Source organism: Mobula birostris, chromosome 7, assembly GCF_030028105.1.
Source record: "Mobula birostris isolate sMobBir1 chromosome 7, sMobBir1.hap1, whole genome shotgun sequence".
Classification (NCBI taxonomy): domain Eukaryota; kingdom Metazoa; phylum Chordata; class Chondrichthyes; order Myliobatiformes; family Myliobatidae; genus Mobula; species Mobula birostris.
Genome location: NC_092376.1, coordinates 140,874,776 through 140,894,626, shown reverse-complemented (window position 1 = coordinate 140,894,626; position 19,851 = coordinate 140,874,776). Strand labels below are relative to the sequence as shown.

The 19,851-nt window shown below is 40.5% G+C and overlaps 1 protein-coding gene across 7 annotated transcripts in view; it reads right to left on the bottom strand.

Moving 5' to 3' along the window:
• LOC140200457 (transcriptional activator protein Pur-alpha-like) overlaps window positions 1–19,851 on the bottom strand; it is a 163,670-nt gene that overhangs the window by 124,140 nt on the left and 19,679 nt on the right. Inside the window, exon 3 of one of the 7 annotated variants that reach the window (XR_011886629.1) lies at window positions 3,939–3,972. The exons of 4 other annotated variants lie outside the window; for them this stretch is intronic. The gene's annotated coding sequence lies outside the window, so the exon portion shown is untranslated. Of the gene's footprint in view, window positions 1–1,722; window positions 3,973–18,404; window positions 18,424–19,851 lie in introns of those variants that run through there. 2 more of the 7 variants (XR_011886626.1, XR_011886632.1) reach the window with 2 other exon arrangements.

The following is a 19,851-nucleotide window of genomic DNA, read 5'->3' as shown; positions in this document are numbered from 1 at the left end:
AATCTTGAGTGAGTTTAGAGAAAATTTTAAAACATCTGGCAATGATAGTAGTATACTTCAGCATAAAGCCAACATCCATAGGAGGAACAAATGAAAAGAAATACCAAAGGTTTGATAGCTCTGCAAGCTTGTGACACAACGCTTTTTTAAACATTCTGCTGCCAATGTTAAAATACATTATGTCTAGTAATACATCAAATTAAAGGTAGCCAACTATCTTAAGCAGTCGGACGAACTCCAGGAGCTGAGAAATTTAGTTAGTCTCTAACAAAATACCATTGAGTTTAGAGAAACACATCCTTTGCAAACTGTACATGCTGACCCAGGTAGTTGTCTTTGCTGGTCCCATTAGCCTGTGTTTGGTCCACGTCCCTCTGTTCCTTTCCTATCCATGTACTATCTAAATAAGCCTATAGATGCAAGATACAAGTGAAGAATTATGCCATCCGGCCCATTGAGTCTGCTCTGCAATTCAATCAAGGCTGATTTCTAAAATATATATGTCAATTCCATTCTCCTGCATACTCCCCATAAATATTAACCCTCTTACCAATCAAGAACTTATCAATCCAATACTCCTAATGACTTGGCCTCCACATGCGTCAAGTAGCTATGAATTCTGCAGATACACTACTTTCTGGATGAAGAAATTCCCTTTCATCTTAGTTCTAAAAGGACATTCCCTTATTCTGAGGCAGTGCCTCATATCCTACACCCCTACTAATGAAAGCATCCTCTCCACATCCACTCTACCTAGGCCTTTCAATATTGTGGGTTTCAACAAAATCCCTCATTTTTCTGAACTCCATTATACACCAGCCCAGAGCAATCAAATGTTCCTCATAAGTCTTTCATTCCCAGGTTTTTCTATGAACTTCTCCGGATCCTCTTGAGCACATCTTTCCTTGTCCTAAATATTGTTTCACCAATGTCTTACAAAGCCACAGCAGTATATCCTTACTTTTATATTCTGATCCTCTCGAAATGAATGCTAATATTGCATTCGTCTTCCTTCCTGCCAACCCAATCTCCAAGTGAACCCTAAGGGAATCCCGAATTGGGACTCAGAAGTCCCTTGGCACATCTGATTTCTAAATTCTATCTCCACTTAGAAAATAGTCTATGTCATTATTCTTCCTACTGAAGTATATAACCCCACACTTTCCTACGCTGTATTCCATCTGCCACTTCTTTGCCCACTTCCCAAACGTGTCCAAGCAGACTCCCTTCCTCCGCAACTCATCTGTTTCTCTGCCTATTTTGATATTGCCTGCAAACTTGGCAACAATGCCCAGTAACTTTATTCAGATCACTGATATAAAGTGAAAAGTTGTTGTCCCAATACTGATCCCTGTGGAACTCCTGAAAAGGACCTCTTTATCCCCACTCTTTTCTAGTTTTTTTGCCTCTACACTCACCTCTACCACCCTAACTTTCCTGAACTTCTGGCATGTTACTCATGTCTTTCACTGTGAAGACTGATGCAAAGACCTATTCAGTCCTCCTGTTTCTTTGTTCTCCATTGCTCATTTTCCAGTGGTCCAATGTCCACTCTTCCTTTGCTCCTAGCCCTTACGTACCTAAAAAAAAAACTGTTGCAATTTTCTTTAATAATATTGCCTAGTTTCCTCTCATATTTCAAGATGCTGGAGGAACTCAGCAGGCCAGGCAGCATCTATGGAAAAGAGTACAGTTGACGTTTCAGCCTGAGATGAGCCAAAAATCAGCCTCTTTTCCATTCTGCCTGGCCTGCTGAGTTGCTCAGATTTCCAGCATCTGCAGGTTCTCTCTTGTTTACCCTCACATTTTATCTTCTTCCTCCCTTTATTGTTTCTTAGTTGTCTTCTCTTGGCTTCAAAAGGTTTCCAAATTCTCTGACTTCTCACTAATCTTTGTCATATTGTATGCCTTCTCTTTTGTTTTTATGCTGCTCTTGACTTCCCTTGTCAGCTATGGTCATCTCATCCTCCCCTTCGGATGCTGTTGCTTCTTACGGATGGAATTTTACTATGTCTCCTGAGCTGCTTCCAGATACTCCTGCCAATGCTGCTCCACTGCCTTTCCCTATAGAGTCCACTTCCAAGCAATTCTGACCTGCTCCTCCCCCATTCCTCTGTAGTACTGTTATATCTGATCCCAGCATCTCACTTTTGAACTGCAGGATGAATTATATCATATTATGGTCAATGCCTCCTAATGGTTCATTCTCCTTAAACTCCGTAATCAAGTTTGCCTCATTATATAAAATTAAACCAAGAATTGCTTGTTCTCTGCTGGGCTCTACCATAAGCCACAAGCTTATTGTATTCAACTGCAGACTGCTGCAACATTCATAGACTCAGAATCTTGGACTATTTTTTTATGTGACTTTATTTTACTGATATCTTATATGTGCTATATTTGCTGAGTGTGACTGTTGGTGCTGTTTGGCACCTTGGCCCTGGAGTAACACTTTTTCATTTAGCTGTATTCATGCAGGAATGAATGAAAATTAAACTTGAACTTGAACTGAGTTGGTCTAAAAAGCTATCTCAAAGACATTCCACAAATTCCTTTTCTTGGGGTCCACTATCAACTTGATTTTTCCAGTACACCTGCAGTCTCAAATGCAATTGCAGTAATCTTCTAAAAGTTGTAAATGGGGTCTATTGGGTTTCCAGGGAGGGGGTAGCAGCTCTGGTGAAGGGGCTTGTCAAGGCCATTCTGGAGCAGCTCACTCACCTTTAGTCCCCACGAGATGCTCTGCTCTCATCTCTGCTCCAAGTAGTCATTTGCATGCAACAGAGGCCACACCCGGGTACACCGCTTTGACAGGCAGACTAAATCAGGTGAGGCTAGCCGGTGGCCTCATACGCCAGTGAAATAGGGACATGCCTGTCCTAGCACCTGATGTCAGCTCCAGTGGATTGGACAGATGAGATCTACAGTGAGATCCAACAGCCAGGGAAGTGGTACTGCAATGTTCCATGGAGAGCAAAGGGCATGACAAGGCACAGAAGGCGTCATAGTCATCCACTGCAACCAAGGAAGGCCCCAGTTTGTGACATTTGTTCGTACCACTGGCCCTGGACTTCTGAGATCGAGAGCGTGGAACTGATAAGCTGCAATGGCTTTTCCACTTAAAAAAACTCCCTTACAGGTTTCCTGCCATCGACGGACTTAATATACAACCAGGATTCAAAAACTGTAAATATGGCAACCTAAAAGTAAAGTTATTCATTTACTGATAGCAGAGGAAAATAAAAATGAATCCAACCTAACTAATGGTGGTGCACATCTTATGTAAAATAAAAGACAGGTTTGTTGGTGTTTACAGATCAATCAGAGGGTCCTCATTATGAAAGAGATACAATTAGTACACGAGAAAGCAATGAGATATCCAAGCAATTTTTCATTACTCCATTTTGAAAAGCATAAGGATGTTTTTTAAAAACTACTTGTTGCTTTGCCCAAATTTTTCACACTTATGCTTATTAAAACAATTGATTCTGTTCCTTTATCATGTTATATGGAATATTTACAGTAAGCAATATCTTAATAAAGTTTTGAAGGGCTGCAAAATTGCACATTTTGCAATGAAATGCATGGCACTGGAAAATTATGTATTTTTCAATTTATCAGGCAATAGTTTATATTGTCATTTTACAATGGAAAGCGGGACAATTTGTCCAAGAATTTTGTATTATAAAGTTACATGTTATTCCATTTTCAAATTTTCAGTTTTCTTTTCCTTTTCAGTTGGAAGGTTTTACTTTCTCAGTACGAACAGTTCTAAATCTTTTCTGCCTTGGAATCTGATTATTCCAACTTGTGAAGTTTTGGATCCTCTGTTTTTGTGTTGTTTTTTTTCCAATTAAAAGTACTCCACTACATTCATAGACCAGGCTTCAAATATTGCACATTCTGTTGTGGACACAAGAAGTTTTTGCAGGACGCACCTGAACACACCAGGCGTCTGTCTTCAGTCCAAACCTAAAATGAAGCACAAACACTCCAGGTCAGAGAGATTCATCTAACACTAGAGGAAACTGTAATTGGTTGTACCATCGACTGTTTCAAACCAATGAAATCAAGTTGAAAATTGCCTCGTATGAAGTATCAAGACTTTCCAAACACAAATGTCTTTCCAGTATTTGCCTCAAAACCCTGGTAATACTTGGTATTGCAGTTACCTCAACAGATGCTGGAGGCATCCCTGGTACTGCATAATGCTGCAACATCTGCTATCAAGTCTTCCATTGTTGCTCCAACCTTGATCAGAAAAGTGTCATCAAGAGGACTACTAACCTTGGATCTACAGTTTCCCCAACTAACACTCATGAATCCAGGTAGGTCTCTGACTTAAGTCATCTCAGCTCAGTCAAAATATATGGACTACACACAACATTACAAGTTCTCTGTGTCCTCTGGAATCCATCATTTTATTTGGAATTGTTTCACTGAAACAGATCCAAAGCCAAAGACATTGGTCTGGAAAGTTCATGGATGAATATCGCCCTTCTTCAAAATCATCTATCATGAAATGATTTGACTCAGTGTATTATGGAGACATATCTTTAGAATCTTCCAAATGAAAAGGGGGGGGGAGGGAAATGTACTATATTTTGGCTGACAACTCAAAACTAAGTCAAATCTTGTTTCTTTAATGTATGACTAAATAACAATATTTTAGAATTACTTTTCACCTAACTCAATAGTCAGTCCTGAATCTAATGATGCTATTTATATTGTGGGGTTTTCTGTTTTTGATTCTCTATGGTTGACTGATGAAGTAGTTTAGTAGGGCTTCCTTTAGGCAGTGTGAACAAGACTACAGTTCCAACTAACATCAAAGTAGTTTTTTCTTTTTCTCTTGTGTTCTTCATTGAGGACCACAGAAGACTGACCCCAAGCCCTTGATACATTTCAGTCTGAGAAAAAAATGTACTGTTGGTGTTCTTCAGGGAAGAGACTGCAGAAGTGTTCTGTGGCTTGGATATGCTGCTCAATATAGTGAACCAGTTTCATTTTCACACAAAAAAATCTCTGAGGATCTTCAGATAAAACTGCTAGGGCTCCTTTTCATAAATTCTGCAGAATCTTGAAGAAACGTTTGAACATTTTCAGCAGCACAGGAGCAAAGTAAGAATATTTATATAAAAATACACTAAGTCATTAAAACGTGAGCTCCAAAATTGGGGAAAACAAAACATCTATTTCACAAGAGTGAGCGGATTCTCTTTATGGTCTGTTATACATCTAGGCATCAGGAAAGGAATGAAATAAATTTTAAACTTTCTGCCTCAGCAATTTATATCACTCTTGCTGGGCTTTCCCACCATGTACTAAATCAGTAAGAAGTGTTTTAACATCTTTTTAAAATGAAGCATCATGATCTCCAAGCAACACAAATGAAATGCTGGAGGAACTCAGCAGGCCAGGCAGCATCTATGGGAAAGAGTACAGTTGACGCTTTGGGCTGAAAACCCTCGGCAGAACTGGGAAAAAAAAGCTAGGAGCAGATTTAAAAGGTGGGGGGGGTGGAGGAGGGGAGAGAGAAACACTAGGTGACAGATGAAAATTGCAAGGGGAGGGATGAAGTAACGAGCTAGGAAGTTGATTAGTACAAGAGACAGAAGGCAATGGAAGAAAAAGGGGTGGGGGGGTTGGAGCAGTGTGGCCTCATCGTGACAGTTTTGGAGACCATGGACGGACATTTTGGAATCGGAATGGGAAGTGGAATTATAATGGATGGCCACTGGATATCCTGCTTTTTCTGGTGGATGGAGCGTAGTGCTCAGCGAAGCAGTCTCCCAATCTACGTCAAGTCTCGCCGATATACAGGAGGCCACACCGCAAGCACCAAACACAGTATATGACCCCAACAGACTCACAGGTGATGCGATGTTTAGGGCTCTGAATGGTAGTGAGGGAGGTGTAGGGGCAGGTGTAGCACTTGTTCTGCTTGCAAGGATAAATGCCAGGAGGGAGATCAGTGGGAAGGGATGAATGGACAAGGGGGTCGCTTAAGTTGCGATCCCTGTGGAAAGCAGAAAGTGGGTGGGAGGGAAAGATGTGCTTGGTGGTGGGATTCCATTGGAGGTGGCGGAAATTTCGGAGAATTATATGACGGACACGGAGGCTGGTGGAGTGGTAGGTGAGGACAAGAGGAACCCTATCTCTGGTAGGGTGGCAGGAGGATGGGGTAAGAGCAGACATGCATGAAATGGAAGAGACGCGGTTGAGGGCAGCATTGGTGGTGGAAAGAGGGAAGCCCCTTTCTTTGAAAAAGGAGGACATCTCCTTTGTTCTAGAGTGAAAAGTCTTATCCTGAGAAAAGATGCAGTGGAGTCAGAGGAACTGAGAGAAGGGGATGGCGTTTTTACAAGTGGTAGGGTGGAACAAGGTATAGTCCAGGTAGCTGTGAGGGTCCATAGGTTTGTAATAGACATCGGTGAATAAGCTGCCTCCGGAGATAGAGACAGTGAAATCGAGAAAGGGAAGGGAGGTGTCAGAAATGGGCCCAGTGAATTTGAGGGCATGGTGGAAGTTGGAGGCAAAGTGGATGAAATCAATGAGTTCAGCATGGGTGCAGGAAGCAGCACTAATTGCAATTGTCGATGTAGCAAAGGAAAAGTGCAGAACAGTCACCAATATAGGCTTGGAACATAAACTGTTACACATAGCCGACAAACAGGCAGGCATAACTGGGACCCATGTGAATGCCCATGGCTGCCTCTTTTGTTTGAAGGAAGTGGGAGGAGCCAAAGGAGAAATTGAAAGTGAGGACAATTTCTGCTAGGCAGAGGAAAGTGGTCGTGGAGGGGAACTGGTTAGGTCTGGTGTCCAGAAAAAAAATCGGAGAGCTTTGAGGCCTTCCAGGTGGGGGATGGAGGTGTATAGGGACTGGACATCCATAGTGAAAATAAGATGATGGGGGCTAGGGAACCTGAAATCCTTGAAGAGATCAAGAGCGTGTGAGGTGTCAAGGATGTAGGTAGGAAGGTACTGAACCAGGAGGGGAAAAAACAAGAGTCGAGGTATGCTGATATGAGTTCAGTGGGGCAGGAACAAGCTAAAACAATGGGTCTACCTGGACAAGCGGGTTTGTGGATTTTGGGTAGGAGGTAGAAACGGGAAGTGCATGGTACAGGAACTATAAGGTTGGTGGCGGTGGATGGGAGATCCCCAGAGTTAATAAGGTTGGTGATGGTGTGGGAGACAATGGCCTGGTGTTCCTTAGTGGGGTCCAGTTCGAGGGGTAAGTAAGGTGTCTGAGAGTTGGTGCTGGGCCTCAGCAAGGTAGAAGTCAGTACGCTAAACTACTACTGCACCTCCCTTATCTGCGAGTTTGATGGTGAGGTTAGGATTAGTGTGGAAGGAGTGGAGAGCCAAGTGTTTGGAAGGAGTGAGGTTGAATTATTGAAGTCTAGATGGTTAATATCCCATCAGCAGTTGGCAAAGAAAAGGTCTAGAGCAGGCAGAAGACCAGGGCGGGTTGACCTCCAATACTGGTATCTTCCTTTGAAGAAATAGCTTATTTAGAATAATTTAAGAAACTAGATAAATATGTTTGGGCAGAAAACAGAAATTCAGATATGTGACATGGTGTATCTCTCAGATGCCTTCTGCACATTCTACAGCACAAGGGAAAATGGATGGTTGATGAAATTAGAAACAACAGAAAAATTCCCTGTGACCGTAACAAGTGCTAATCCTGCCCCTATACTTCCCCCCTCACCACTACTCAGGGCCCCAAACAGTTCTTCCAAGAGAGATGCACTCCGCTTTCGAGTCTGTTGAGTTCATCTATTGCATTGGTGCAACCTCCTCTACATCGGGGATGCCCGACAAATATCGGGGGACTGCTTCAGCAAGTATCTTTATTCCATCTACCGCAAAAAGCAGGATCTCCTGGTGGTCACCTATTTCAATTCAACTTTCCAATTCCTTACCAACATGTCTGTCCATGGCCTCCTCTACTGCCATGATGAGACCAAACTCAGTTTGAAGGAGCAATCTCTCATGCAAAATTCAAGATTCAAGATTCGTTTAATGTCATATCCAGTTCACAATTTTAAAGGAGAACAAAATAAGACACAGCAGCATTTGAAGTATTATGAGCAGTTTTGGGCCCCAATTTGGGCAGGGTCCAGAAGTTAATGTATGAGGAGTATTTGGTGGCTCTGGATTTCAGAAGAATTGGGGGGGGGGGGCGGAATCTTATTGAAACCTATTGAATATTGAAATTCCTAGATAGAGGGTACAGTCTCAGAATAGAAGGTCGTCCCTTGAAAATAGAGAAGGAGAGTGTGATGAATCTGTGGAATTCATGCCACAGATGGTTGTGGAGGCTAAATTATTGGGTATATTTAAAACAAAAGTTGATAGGTTCTTGATTAGTAAGAGCACCAAAGGTTATGGGGAGAAGGCAGGAGAATGGGATTGAGAGGGATAATAAATAGGTCATGATAGAATGGCAGAACAGGCTGATAGGCTGAATGACCTAGCTCTTCTCCGATGTCTTTTGGTCTTATTTTGCTCTGGACGCTTATGTTGTATGAGGAGGAAAAACTTTAGGAAAGTCAAGCCATAGAGTATAAAGCCTCTAACATGCTCCTATTGTCATAATGCATACCAGACCAGGTTTCTACTGAATGGTAAAATCCAGGATACTGATGTAAAGAAAATGGGCAATTATTCTTTCATAACCCTCAGTTAAAGTACATACTGAGCGCTACAGATGCATTGGAAAAATCATGGCTAAAGGCACAGCCAGTTCTGGAATATCAAGAAAAGATGTTTAGATTTTCTCTTGTTCAAGATGGTCATTGCTAGTCACTTGCCCAGTGTGAATGGTACATGTTATATCACCCCAATTGGTCAAGTTGGCCAATCATCCTATAATATTATGTGAGTATGGCGTTCTACACATTGAACTGAACACCATGCAATCAGCAAACATTCTCTGAACGGGTCACTTTTTAAATGGGAAAATGCCAAACAAGTCACTGCTGTGCCTTCTAAAGATAGTTGAATCTAAATGACATAGCCCTGAAATTCCTCCAAGGGTCCTGGGACTGAGAAGAAATAATTGACCTTAATAATTGCAAACATTTTTACTCTACATTCCCAGCACTATCTGCAAGTAGCTTGTATGGTCTCCCCGTGACCACATAGGTTTCCTCTGGGTCCTCTGGTTTTCTCCCACATTCCAAAGATGATTGGGTTAGTAGGTTAATTGGTCACATGGGTATAATTGGGCAGCATAGACCCAGTGGACCGGGAGGTAGAGAGGGATAGCGAGACAGAGAATAAATAATAAAAATAAACAAATGTTAATCAATTAATAGGTATTATTCACCCAGATGGTATTCCTGTGATTCCCACTGACTTAATTTTGCTTGGGCCTCTTGATGCTACAATGAAATCAAATGATCTTTTGATGTTATTCTAATTATTCAAAGTGCAGCATGCTTGGGTTAGATCTGTAATGAGGTCAGAAGCCCAGCAGCAATGGGAGAACATAAGAACTGGTCTACTGATGCCCATTTTAAGTACCCCTTTATACCATTTTTAGTGATCCTTTCTATTAGTCTACAGATAAATTATGGTGAGAGGTAGCAATTAGCCAGGTTGGATTTGTCCTGTTGGTAGTGGGCAAATTACTTCCGGAAATTCTCCATTCTTTGTGTTTCTGCTGTACATATAGCTGAAAGCATGGCTATTTCTGGAGCACAAGTAATCAACATTACTGCTTGATGCTGATGGAACCATGGGCTTTCCAATGTAATCAGGACTTTCCATAATATTATGTGAAGTTAAATCAACTGATGACTAGCTTCTCTGATGACTTTTGGAAGTAAAAATGCTTCACCCGCTTGGCATTTCTGGATACAAGTGCTTCAGACTTTTGTACAACCTCCACCACTTACTTTACATTATTCAATAATTAAGAATCTTCTAAACTAATAATTATGAAAACAAAATCATAACCATCTGGACAAATAAGTTAACCTGTTTATAATTTAGGATAGTGTTTTTGTTTACTTGCAAAGATATTTAGTTATACAAATTAGAGTGCTCAAAATTTACATATCTCTTCTAACTTTCAATTCAACTCTTATAAAAGAGAATTAAATTCCAGAACAATCTCATTTAGATTCTGCCTTTTAACAGATACGTATAATATACATCATATCTAATTCATCCAGCGTCTCTGACCATCTCCAACACTGCAAAGAAAATGCTAGCAAATTCTCCACAGCCTTATAACTGAAAGTACATTCTTTCTATGTTTCTGCATCTTAATTCTTTGAAAATCAGTGGAACACAATTGAATCCTTATAATCTAATTTTCCATCTTAATTACAAGTATTCTGGAGTTCTAGTTCTTTTGCACAAACTGGTTCTTCATGAGAACTGCAGAATTCTATAAGATTCCACAACGCTTACCTGTCATCAAGTGTATCCTGTTGGTTGTAACCAACTATAATTCTAAATACCCAGCCTTATCCAGTTTAGAGTAATGTATGAATCATGGTGCCTTGCTAGGGTGGTCGCAATAAAACCTCAAGCATGAGAATATCTATTCAGTTTATCAAGGCTCATCACTAAATTTCATTAAATCAATTCATTTGATTGCATTTTTAAATAACTAGAAAACTTTTATTTTAAAACATTGTTTGCCAAATGATTGCACTTCCAGGTTTTCTGTTTCAATATTTCATTATGGGTTACCGACTGATTAATTATGTTAATATTATAATGTGCTCCTTAATGTTGAAAGTGTATGGAACATAGAAATGAATGTCAAATTCTAATGCAAAGTTCATATAAAACAAACTAAATTCTTGTTTTTAATGTTGATCAACCTTATGTCCATTTGCAGCAGATAAAATAAAAATAAATGTCTCATACAGTGCTTTTGCTAATCTTATCTAAACCAATTTGAACATTTTCATATATTTTTCAAATGCTCCAACACATTTACTCAGATTACAATTGATATACCTAGATTGTGACAGATTGGTAAACAATCTACTAACCCAGTGATATCCAGTCTTTTAAATCATTTGGCACTCAAAACGAGTTTCAATAATTGTATAAGTAGCTATATAAATCTAGCTGCATCTGGCACCAGTGCAGCTTGGCTGATATTTTCACCCACTGAAGTTTAATACAGTCTTTACAAATCACAAATGCGTGTTCCATTTGAAATTGTATAATCTGCAATTTAAATTTTCCTGCATTGGGAGATTATGATTGATTAAGATACCACATTGTTTCATCACTTCATCTTGTTGTTGGGCATTCTAACAAAATATCAAAAATTGTTTCAACTTCATCCATGGCAACTTAACATTCCTTACAATAAAAAAAATCACCACAAAGGTATTATAGAATATTGCTATACAGTATCAACAAATCTTCATGTTTAGTAATACAGGAACAACTTCTAGGTAATGCTGCACCACCACCCCTCAACCATCAGGCTCTTGAACCAAAGGGGTTAACATCACATTCCCCGTCATTGAAATGTTCCCACAACCAATGGACTCTCTTTCAAGGACTCTTGTATTTGCATAGTTTGTTGTCTTCTGCACTGTAGTTGAATGCCCGAGTTGTGTGGTCTTTCATCGATTCTCTTATAGTTATTATTCTATAGATGTGTTGAGTATGCCCATAAAAGAATGAACCTCAGGGTGTATATGGTGACATATATGTATTTTGATAATAAAACTAATGTTGGACATCTCAACCTGACTGCAGCTGGGTAAAGTTAGGCAGGTATATAATGTTCCAGTCACAAAGAAATTACCATACACTGGAAAATGCTAAAGGGTTAAAATATCAAAGCCATCTCTAGCTACACTTATTATGGCCTCACTGCTTCCTTACAGGTCACTCAAGTGCTATCTAAAATAAACTCAATTCTCACCAACACAATTAATGCTTTCAGATACAGCTTCTCGTCACATTTTAATTAGAATCCAAAGCTCTCCTCCTCAATAATTTTATAACGATTTGAGAGAGAAACAAGTTCAGCAGATAGATTTTGCCTCACAAATAAGGAGCTCTTCAAAACAATACTTTTTTCCCCATAAATATTTGATTTTTATTGGACCTTAGCCTATAAATATAAGAATCCCAGTTGTCCTAGTAGATATGAATTTATCCAGTTTGTTCATAGCTGAAAATACAGTGAGATAAATGTTATAAATGATCATTCTGTGCTAAAACCCTTATTCTATCATATGAATCATCAGATATACATGTGTATATATTTAAAACACCAATAATTAGTACTTAAGAGTTTGTTCTAGACATCAAACCATCACATTTGTAAGTGTATTACACAGAGGGTAACACATGCTGATGGCCCACACACATAAAATTAAAGCTTACTCTGCAATCTAGGGCAATTACAAACTCCAAAGTGTTCCATCCGTATATCAATAATACAAATATTCAAACTATGTTAATATGAAAAATATTCAAAAACATTATCTAGTTCAGTATTTTATTGTATAATTACAAACAAGCTGCCTCTTTGTTGGAGAAGGATAATTCTACTACTAGCACAAGGACACAAAAATGAAAATTTAAGATCACCTATTGTGTAGACATCTTCATTCTTTGATGTCCTTGCACTGAATTCCAATCCACTTTCCTCTAGGCTTCTGCCTTTGATTCAATTATTACACTGTTGAGTTCAGCAACCTAATTCCTTTACATTGAAGCCAAATTATGGTTGAGTCAATTGCACTGAACACCCTGCTGGCAAATGCTGCTTAAATTTACACACAAGACAATGGCTGTCTAAACGAAAATGCACGAGAGACCTTTTCTTTGAAAAAAAAATCACTCATGGGATATGGGCTCACTGAGCGTTAAATTCTTGCCCTGTCATTCTTAATTGCTCTTGAAGATGGCACTGCCAGCTTCATGAACTGCCACTGTGCTTCCAGTCAAAATCATCCACTTTGCTATAACTTGGGAAACCCCACAAGTTTGAGTTATTGACAACATGGGTAATATATTTCAAACTCAGGAAGTCTGCAATTTAGAAGGATACATTCAGTGTGCCCCAGCTTGTTCGGTTCCAGTCCTTCCAGTCTTTGGTAAAAGACTTAGAATAACACATCTTACCAAGCTGCTGCAGTATATTTATTGATGGTACACAATACAACCACAGTGATTTGATGGTGAAGGGGGTGAAATAGATACTAATCATGCACATTACTTTATCCTACAAGAATTCTGAGTGCTATTGGAGGTACGGTTCCTTAAGGTTGTCAGAGTCAGGGGATTCAGTGGGGATAAGCTCCCACTACCAATTAAATGCTCCCAATGACATGCATCTCAAATACAACTAAGTTCAGCTCTTGGCCTTTACAGGTAGCTTAGTTACTAAGCCCAGAGGAACTGTATCTACTGACAGAAGGGTTACTGGCACCTTAAAACCACTCACTTTGTGCAGATGGGACTCATCAGCTGTGGTTGGCAGGTCATCTAGGAGGAAGAAAACTCAGATCTCAAAACTCCATTGCTTTGCAGCCGTACCTACTTAAGGGGAAGGCTTCAGGAGTAAACCCCAAGGAAAAACCCGGAGCTAGAGTCCCTAAGGCAGTGCCAAATTGATTTCAATGCTGACTGGCAACTCCTGCAATGCTGCTGCTGCCAACCTGCCAGTCTCTGCTGTTCCTTTGGATGCATCAGCTGCATGGAATGATGCCTGCTGCATGGGCAGCAGCTTGTTTTCCACATTATACTGCCCTGGCTTGTGTACAGGCTTGCATATCACGTAGACAGCTACTATGATGCAATATCCATAGTCGACCGTGACCAACAGATAGCCTCCATTACAGGTATATTTATCAAGGCAAAAGGAGATCATTACGTGGATTGCGGAAAAGATTCAAGTTTGGATCTGAATTATGTATACCCGTTATCCATTTTCTGACCTGTTCTTGTAACTACAATGCAGTTTCTGTTGATAGAAAATGCCACTGAACGTCACAGGTTAACCCAACACATGTCAGATGGCTAGCTGGCATGTGTACCACAACGTCATTTGTCAATTTTCTACCTATACCTGCAATTACCCTGTTCAATCATCCACCAATGTACTCACTTTTCAATTTACTTTCAGGAACTGGGCAAAGCTACCACTTGTCCCCCACATGACTGGGGATGGTGAAAGGTGATAGTGAAGCTTCATGAACTATTGTAGCCCCACAATACTGTTGGCCCATGAGTTCCCACTTTGGGACCTCACTGATATACTTTAATTTCAATATGGTGTTACATTAAAAGGAAACTCACAGGTGCTGACATCCCATTACGGCTACTGCCTTTATTCTTGATGGACATGCAGGGTAGGGAGGTGCTGTTTAGAAGAATGGGTATTGCTGCAAAGCACTTTCTAGAGGTACCCACTGTGGTACATCTAGTCTGCTGATAATGGAGAGAATAAATGTTCAGAACAGAGGACTGCATGTCAAACAAATAGGCTAAGGCTGGGTAGTGCACAGAGCTGCACTCATCCTGGCACCATTATACAACATACTTTTGCCCTGTAGATGGTGGAAGGGTTTTTGGGACTCAGGTAGCAAATCCCATCCTATGAAATTCATAGTCACTTTTCTACACTTCCTATTTACTAGTTATTTCAGGTCAATGTTGAATGCCATCTTAAAGATAAAGATTCTGGTGATGGTAATCCCACTTAGTGTCATGTACAGATTGTTAGATTCTCTCTGGTTGGAAATGGCTATTCCATGACAGTTAATAATATTTTCCACTTACCAGACTATGGCTGAATGCTATCAAGGTCCTACTGAAAAGTGTTATTTTTTTAAAATCACCTGTGGAGTTAGGTATAATTACATACATACTTCTGACCTTACTAATATGGAAAATGACATGAAAAGTTGCACATTGGATATTGCCCTATAGAAATGCTGAATTAATATTGCTACAGCTCAAACGATTGACCCCCCCAATAACCTCACCATTATCTTTTGTGTAAACTTGAGCTAGAATAGAGAATGTACTGGCTTCCCATTTCCTTCCATTGTACAAAGAAACCTTAATTGGATACAATGCCAAGGCATAATTTGACTATAAAAATAGGCAATTCTGCCTCACTGCCGAAACTCAGCTCTTTCGTCCATGTTTGGACTAAGGCTGTAATGTTGTCTGGAGATAACGAGTACTAAGCTAAAGTACAAACCAAGATAAACACGAGTAGGCAGATTTAATGATGAATATTAAGCTTAAAAACATTTTCTTAGGCAGCTTCCACCACTTTGCTGACGATTAGAACTGATAGGACAGTACTTTATTTGCATGCTTTTTAACGGGTAGAATATACCAGAACAAATCTCCATACTACCAGGTGTTTGGCAGTATCATAGTTGTATAAGAGCACGTTTAACTTCAAGATTTACCTGCAGTACACTCCGGATAGTGTCTGTTACATACCTACAGGCCTCCAATGTGTGGGAGGCACTCTCTTTCTGAGTGTGCCCATCTTTTGTCTCAGTGGGCCCTGTTCATAGCTTCTACATTGCAAGTTGCCCAACGTGTACCATTACTAACATGACTCAATAAGAACACTTAATCATACTACTCTGCTGAAGTTCTTGCTCCACACAATATGCAACAGTATTAACTTCTATAGCCTTTGCTGCATTCAAATAATTCCCCATGGGAACACTGAATTAGCTGAAGACTAGTTTCTACAACACTGAATACTTCAGGAGAGACCAATACAAATGAAGTACTGGCAAACTTTAGCTGAAAAGTATTGTAAACACTTAAAAGATCTACCATGCCCAACAACACACATAAAAGTTGCTGGTGAACGCAGCAGGCCAGGCAGCATCTCTAGGAAGAAGTGCAGTCAAAGTTTCAGGCCGAGACCATGCCCAACGGTGGCTTTTGTTATCATTGGGATTCATAATTCAGAATTAGGTTGTTATGAAAAGTGTTTTGTGACAGCAGTACAGTGCAAGACAAAAAAAAAAAATCGCTTTAAGTTAACAATAAAAATAAATAAATAGTGAAAAAGAGGAATTGCGAGGCAGTGTCCATTAGTTCATGGACTATTCAGAAATCTGATGGCAGAGGAAAACATGATGTTCCTAATACATTAGGTATAGTTCTTCAGACTCGTGTACCTCCGCCTTAATGGTAGTAATAGAAGAGGGCCATAAGCTGAACTCAGGGAAAGCACTAAGTGGTATACAGCAGAAGGTTTATTATCCAACTATAACCTAACATCATGAGACTTGCAAAGATCTAGAATCCAACTTAAGGACATTCAAGACTATTCCCTCTTTACAGTTTACCACTGTGCCATCTATCAGGATAATCTGTTCTGATAGATTTAGTTAGAGGTTCCTGAAACCTATTCTGCGTTCAGTCAGCTCATGGCTGATTCTGTACCTCCTCTACTTTCCCATCTAAACTTCATACTGTCCAGAACTCAATGACAAACTAGTGAAGGTTCACATGAAGATAAAAAATTCTGAAACTTTACATACACTGAGAAAAAATGCTAATTTCAGTCCAAACTGGATAACCTTATGTGAAGATTATACCCCTGGTACAGGATGTTCCCACCTGAGGAAGAAGCCTTTCAGCATCTGGGTGGCATTTCATCATCTCTCCTAGAATCTTGTACAATCCAATTAAACCATTATTCAATCTTCCAAACTCCAGTGACTATTTGCTAACTTTACCCATTCTCTTCTCGGAGCAACCCCTCATGTCACAAATCAAGCAACACACATCAAAGTTGCTGGTGAATGCAGCAGGCCAGGCAGCGTCTCTAGGAAGAGCTACAGTCGGCGTTTCAGGCCGAGACCCTTCGTCAGGACTGACTGAAAGAAGAGCTAGTAAGAAATTTGAAAGTGGGAGGGGGAGGGGTGAGATCCAAAATGATAGGAGAATACGGGGGGGGGGGTGGATGGAGCCAAGAGCTGGACAGTTGATTGGCAAAAGGGATATGAGAGGATCATGGGACAGGAGGCCGAGGGAGAAAGAAAAGGGGAGGAGGGGAAAACCCTGTCCCATGATCCTCTCGTATCCCTTTTGCCTATCCCCTGTCCAGCTCTTAGCTCCATCCCTCCCCCTCCTGTCTTCTCCTATCATTTTGGATCTCCCCCCTCCCCCTCTCAAATCTCTTACTAGCTCTTCCTACAGTTAGTCCTGACGAAGGGTCTCAGCCCGAAACGTCGACTGTACCTCTTCCTAGAGATGCTGCCTGGCCTGCTGCGTTCACCAGTAACTTTGATGTGTGTTGCTCGAATTTCCAGCATCTGCAGATTTCCTCGTTTGCATGTCACAAATCAATGTTGGACTGACTCCAAATATCTTTCCTTGTGTGCGGACATCAAAACTGTATATTCCAGATAGAATCTTGCAAAAACCCTACACAATTACAGCAAAACTTTCCAACTTGTGTACTCCAAGTCTGTTGCAATAAATGTCTTTGCCTTGCCAGCTGTATTCACGCTATTTTTACAATTCAATGATTATTAGCACATGAAGATCTCTGTCTGCACCATTTTTTCTAATTTTGCAGAGTGTTAAAATACTACCACTTTTCTATTCTCCTAACCGTATTATACTAGATCTACCATTTTCTTGCCCTCCTTATTAATATCTAAACCCTTAGCAGACACACTGCATTCTTCTTAAATTACTAATAGCCTGGGAATAGATTAAGAGCCCATACTAATTACAATATCATTCCACGAGTAACAGCCTGCTAACCTGAAAATGGCCTGTTTACTCCTACTGTTTTCTGTACTTTAATCAATTCTCTATTCATGGATATTTCCTCCAGCATAGTCAAAGACTTTTTTCAAAATCTGGATCTACTATTCCCTTTTTATACTGCTCATCACTTTTCTCAGAAAATTGAGATTTGACAAACATGATTTTCCTTTCTTATAAGCATGTTGACTCTCCTAAATCATACTGTAGCTTAAGTAGCCTGTACCACTACCTTAACAATGGATTCCAATATTTTGCCAAATGACGTTTTACTTTTGGATTATTTAATTTCTAGATCACTGCTTTATGACAAAAATGAAAGCAAGGTCATCGATGAAGCAGCTGCATTGTCAGGAGAACGTCTCTGAAGAGCCCCTGCAGTAATGTCCTGGGCCTGAGGTACACTGCCTCCAGCAACCAGAACTATCGTACTTGCAAGAAGTATGACGCCAGCCTAGTCTGTTTATTTATTTATTTATTCGTTCATTCATCTAGAGATACATTACAGAACAGGCCTTTCCAGCCAACAAGCCACACCACCCAGCAATCCACCTATTTAACACCAGCCTAAACACAGCACAATTTACGATTACATACCAATTAACCTACCAAAGGGTAGGTACATCTTTGGACTGTGGGAGGAAACAGGCAAACCTGGAAAAAAAATTCACATGCTCAGGGGAAGAATGTACAAACTTCTTACACACAGTGCCAGACCTGAACTCCAAACTCCGATGCCTCAAGCTGTAATAGCATCACACTAACTGCCAAGGTTGTCAGCAACACAAGGAGTATGTTACATTGAAGCAGTACTCTTTGAAACTACAGCTCTGGAGGAGACTTCAGATGAAAAAGATCATGTTGTACACTAACTTCTTTGGTGATATTGCAATATGACAACTGTATTCTAGACTATATCCAGAATATTACTTCCCAAATAATAATCTCCATTAAAACATTTTGATGGCATATATCTATGATAGGCAGGTTAAATATTGGAAAAACCTTTCAATTTACACAAAATCATATAGAAACATAGAAAACCTACAGCACAATATAGGCCCTTCGGCCCACAAAGCTGTGCCGAACATGTCCTTACCTTAGAACTACCTAGGCTTACCCATAGCCCTTTATTTTTCTAAGCTCCATGTATCCATCCAGGAATCTCTTAAAATACCCTATTGTTTCTGCCTACACCACCACCGCTGGTGGCCCATTCCATGCACTCACCACTCGCTGGGTAAAAACCTTACCCCTGATATCCCCTCTGTCCCTATTTCCAAGCACCTTAAAACTATGCCCTCTCATGCTAGCCATTTCAGCCCTGGGAAAAAGTCTCTGATGATCCACACAATCAATGCCTCTCATTATCTTGTACACCCCATCAGGTCACCTCTCATCCTCTGTCACTCCAAGGAGAAAAGGCCAAGTTCACTCAACCTATTCTCATAAAGCATGCTCCCCAATCCAGGCAACATCCTTGTAAATCCCCTCTGCACCCTTTCTATGGTTTCCACATCCTTCCTGTAGTGAAACCAGTGTCCTATATAGCTACAACATTACCTCTCGGCTCTCAAACTCAATCCCACAATTGATGAAGGCCAATGCACTGTATGCCTTCTTAACTACACAGTTAACCTGCGCAGCAGCTTTGAATGTCCAATGGACTTGGACTGCAAGATCCTTTTGATCCTCCACACTGCCAAGAGTCTTACCATTAATGCTATATTCTGCCATCGTACTTGACCTACCAAAATGAACCACCTCACACTTATCTGGGTTGAACTCCATCTGCCACTTCTCAGCCCAGTTTTGCATCCTAGCAATGTCCCACTGTAACCTCTGACAGCCCTCCACACTATCCACAACACCCCCAACCTTTGTGTCATCAGCAAATTTACTAACCCGTCCCTCCACTTCCTCATCCAGGTCATTTATAAAAATCACAAAGAGTAGGGGTCTCAGAACAGATCCCTGAGGCACACCACTGGTCACTGGCCTCCATGCAGAATATGACCTGTCTACAACCACCCTTTGTCTTCTGTGGGCAAGCCAGTTCTGGATCCACAAAGCAATGTCCCC